A 5,318-nucleotide genomic window follows, 5' to 3' on the forward strand; every position below is an offset into this window, starting at 1 on the left:
GACAGATTCGAAATTCAAATGTAATATTTTTTTATAATTAAGTGTAACAGTATTTATGGCCAGACTAAGTATATTCGGACTTTCCAATACTGATTTGATAAACAAGTTATGTTCATGTTATTTTTGTGTTTATATTATTTGCTAAAGACTTATCAATGTCTTAAAAAAGCACATACAACAATCTTTGTTGTATGTGTTTTTTTTATAAACTCTTGTGTATACATGAAATTGCGTAAATTTTAACGCAAGAAAATACGTTTTTTTTTTTTTTTTTTTTTTTTTATAATCGATAGGCAGACGTTTGACCACAATCCCACCTGATGGGAAGTGGAGATGTGGTCTACGTGAGTGCACGTCTACCTAGAAGGTGCCTATTCACCCTGGTTTTGAAGAGCTCCAGGTTGTATTGGATAGGAAAAATAGTGGCGGGGAGGAAATTCCATTCTTTAGCTGAATTAATGATGAAGGAAGATTCGAAGCGACGAGTTCTAATAGGTGGAATATCAACAATAAAAGGATGGAATCCTTCGGTACGCCTCGAGGTACGATTGAGGAATGGGGATGATGGGATTAAGCTGTGCAGCCCTAGTGCACACTCACCGAAATGTAACCTGTAGAACACCGAAAGACATGCCACCTTACGTTATTTTAGAAACAAGATTATATATCAGTACTGAATAACAAGTAATTGCAATATACAATTTTATTTATAAATTAGTTTGCCTAGTTCATAAAATGAAACCCAAGAGTTTCTATCTGTAATTTGTCGGTGAGGCATCTCAATTCAAAATTGTAATGAGATTACCTCTGCCGAGTTACAAAATAAACGTCGAAGCCCAGTCACGATATGATTTCATTCGATGATATTAAATTTATTACTGCGAAATAGGCAGATTTTTTTTCGAGAATATTCTTTACAGTTTTATAGAAATACTAAGAAATGTTTACTTATGAATTTAATACTCTATGTTGTTTTGCTTTTAAAATCATTTCTATTTGCTACGATATTCTAAGCTCAGCGTAGGTTGGATTGTGTAATTCCAGAGTCCTTATTCCTTGAAGTAGAAAATTGTATAATATCTGATAAAATGGAATTCTACATCTAATAGATACAATTTGCCCTAGTTAGAAAATGTACGGATAAAGAGGAGGTCTACATATTGATAATATATGAATTTTCGCCCTAGTGCTTATTATCACGCCTCCACAGAAATATTATTATCAAAGATTTAAATTAAGTAAAGGTATCGTCAATTTCAATTTCATCTTTCATTTCATCAATTACCTATAATAAATAAAATAATAAATAAATATTGACAAAATAGGGCACTGTTTCTGTTATATCATTGAAATTATGTTCCATGGGAAGGTACGAATTTACATGTTTTAAGCATGTAACTGACAATAGCTGTACAACTAATGTTAATTCTTTCAACACGAAACTGCATTCATAATTCTAAGTTTTCTGAGTCTTCTTAAGCCTGTGCAATGATTTCAGTGTAGGATTTAAGTACCTTGAATCATACTGCGCTAAATTCTTAAGTTATTTATGAAAATAGCATTCTTATTTAATTATAAGAATAAATATCATAATTGAACAATACTGATTGCGACGGCAACACAGATCGATATATTGAACATTTATTTCCAATATGCACTAGCACGTGTTGCCATTTATATAAATAGATCCCGGCGTTGTTTGAGTTGGGAATTATATAACAGTAGCTGTTGCTGAGGCGAACTTGTGTTTATTATGCATGAGTGGATAAAATGAACACAATGCATTAAAGGGACATGTTTTGCACTTGATGTATTTATTATACATATTGATGTTTCAGGGTTTTGTGTAGAAACATTAATAATGAATAATCTATGTTGTAGATCTTTTCTTTTTTGTTCTATTAAAGTGAGGTTATTTTAAGATTAATGTATTTATGAAAATGATGGTATGGAAGTAATATTAAATTGAATGATAGTATAGAAAATGAGGAATATAATTTTTTATTAAAAATTCTGAATCAAATGTTAACAGTGAACGTTATATTTTTACCTATTTTAACTACAGTTGTTATTGAAATTAAGTTGTTTTTTGCGGTGAATATTGTAAATAATGATAATAAAGGATTCGTTTTTTTGAACTGAATTCAGTTTTTATCGCCTAAAGACGTAATTTAGTAAGAGGAAATTATATTTATTAATTAATTATGTTTTATTTTCACTTTTATTACCAACAATAATTGTTAGTTTTTTTTTAATCTACATAAAATTGATGTCTTACGAAATTAAATTTAAAGATGTATATTTGTAATTTATTAACAAATTATAGTCTTTTTTTTGTACTTATATATAAAATTTAATATTAACAATGCTGAGGAATGTGAGAAAATAGTAAAAAGTTACCATTTCGACCTAAAATAGTCGTACAATTTTGTAAATGCGATGTCGTTAAAGTTGCCAAGTCGGGCTTGTTGTTGTGGATTCTAGCTCTACGATATAACGAAGACAAAATACCCTGCATTTACTTTTATTTAAAAACTCATAGATTTAGCTTTTCTACTGTAAGTGCTCTCAAATAGATTTATAATGTTATAATATTCTCGATACAATTGTAACGACGAAGGAACAGATTCGACTGTTAAAACTGTAGTAAGTTAATTAGGTCAAAGAACATATTATCTTGATAACAAAACATTAATATTACACATTGAAATTTATACGACGCGCAAATTTACCAATCGTACAACAATTTGTATCGTTCCCCAATATAACTTATAATAATAGAAACGAATAAACTGACTGAAACTTTCACAAAAATCTCTACAAACGTCAACAGTTATAAGCTAACTTTATTTATCTCGTAAAGTACTTGTTAATGCTCAGTCCCGGGAGGTGGGGACCGTCCCCCATCAGCTCGACCAGTCGAGCGATTTGTTGCCCGATTTTAAAAAGCCAAATTCTAGCTCAGTAACTGTATTATTAAGTTCGGAACTCGGATGCGTTTACAGATTTATTGACGGACTATTCGCTGGTCAAACGGGTGACGGGTGGCGAAACATTTATAGACAAAACTTGTTTACACTACTTAAAGAATTAAATCGCTACTGTCGATATTTTTGTGCGAACTGTTCATTTAAATATAATATTATTAATTGCTTCAATTTATGAGAATAATAACCATATCGTTTGGCTTGTTTTTATAAATCAATTGAGTAAAGTATTAATTATAGATAATAAAATTTGACTTAATTTTGACAGCGTTAATAATGCGGTAGGTTAAAATTTATAATTAATTTTTATTTTAAATGATGTGGTATTATAAAAATTTATTAATAATTTATACATTCGCATTATTAAAATATATCATTATACCTATATATATATATATATTATTACCTACATTCATCGCATGATACATGCATAATCTGTATACATGTAAAAAAGGACGTTTCATTAAAAAAATACATATTTTAAGTAATACCAACAATAAACAACACAAAGAACTCCAGTATTGTTTTCCAACGCAAAAGCAATCTAAAAGTGGAACGTGGACCTAATAAACAGCCTTACAAGTTATTAAACAAACTTTTAATTTGAGCTTGCGGCCGTCGATAACAATGCAGCAAAGTTAGAAGGCAGTCAGGAAGGGGCGCGGCCGTCGCCAATCTTTCTCACATTGCAGTACAAAATCGTACTTCTCTGTAAGAGCACCTCGCAAAACTTTGTCTAAGTAAACTCGTGGAGTCTCTGTTCGAGCCGGAAAGTCCGCCTGAGCGCCCGCTCGCTCTGCGGCGCTTTCCCGCTATCGCTCATGAGTCGCCGGCGCTCCGCGATCGACATCCGTCTCCCTCCGCCAAACAAACGGACAAGTTTTAATGTTTTGCTCACAAAGTGTATGATTAAACGCGGAGAGCGGCGAAGAGAGTCGGCCGTAAGTTATTGATTTTCCCCGACCGAACCCCCGTCGACTACGCGACTCGCGGCCCGCTTAGAGAGCTCTACGAGACTATCTTACTTTGTAACTTGTAAATAAACCTCTAAAAACACTTTTTCCAGTGGGCGATCGCCACGAGTCAGTTCTCAGGTGTGTTAAAAAAGTTTTCGTGACGCAAAGTAACTGTCAGTAAGTTTTTTTCGTGTGAATTGTTATGAGAAAAGTTAGCGGTGGCTGCGCAGAAGTAACGCGGGCGGCACGATCCGCGCACCCTACAACTTCACATCGCTCTACGTTCCGAAGTTAACGCAAAGTTCCGCCATTTTGGAACATGCTCACAACCCACTTGTTTTATAAAGAAACTTTTTATTAATTCCTGTGGGCCGCGGAGTGTCAGTAAGATGTTTTGAGGTTATGCTAAGAGAGGAAATACGTTGCTGTGACAGAGAACTAGTGTTTTTATTTGTGTTGTGACTGTGTGTATGGCACTAACGAGTGTTTTCAATTATTTAATGTATTGTTTTGAAGTGTGTGACTTGTGACATTTCCCGGAGGATGCTCTTATGATTTGTGTTTACTTCTACGAGCGTCAGGATCGCTGAACACTTGTCGAATCTGCTTATGGACCACTTACAAATATGAGTGACAGGTATAAACTCATTCAACTTACTTCTTTAGCAGTTACACTTCCCAAAAGTTGATATCGTAAAAAGTTTTGGCAAAGTATCGTGCAAGTAGTTAGTGGTTGCACTCATAGCATGTTTTATTCTTTCTTTAATAACAATCTGTCATATTCATAGAGATCCAGTGCTTACAAAAACAATAAATTTAATGCATGTTTGTATAGAGAAATAGGAAAGCTAATACTAATTCTAATGTTCCAACCCAAGACTCGCTAAGAGTTGAAAACATCAAGATGAATAGAGAAGGAATATTAAACCTTATATAATACACAGATCCTGGTATTAAATTATAAGAGATGAAATATTTCGATATTAATGAAACATAATTCATTACATCAAGAAAAGCCACTCAGCTCGAGGAAACTGTTATTCTATTTAGTTTCAGGGAATTGATCAAAGAAAACGTAAGCTATGAACCTCCTGATACAATTTTAAAATAATATTTAAGAGGATGTGACCTTGTCCCTGCGTTGTGAAGTCTTATGTAATTTTATAGCATAACTCGTAGTGTAACATTGTAATCTGAGTGATATTCATAAGTAATCTCATTACCGACACAGTAATGTATTTTATATGTATATCAATAAACACTTTATGTAGGCGTTTATAAAAAAGTGTGTTTTCGTGATCGTCAAAACAAACAAAGAATATTTCATAGAAATAACCCCAATTTCATCCTAATGCTATTACAATAAAGACCATAT

Source organism: Zerene cesonia, chromosome 20, assembly GCF_012273895.1.
Source record: "Zerene cesonia ecotype Mississippi chromosome 20, Zerene_cesonia_1.1, whole genome shotgun sequence".
Classification (NCBI taxonomy): domain Eukaryota; kingdom Metazoa; phylum Arthropoda; class Insecta; order Lepidoptera; family Pieridae; genus Zerene; species Zerene cesonia.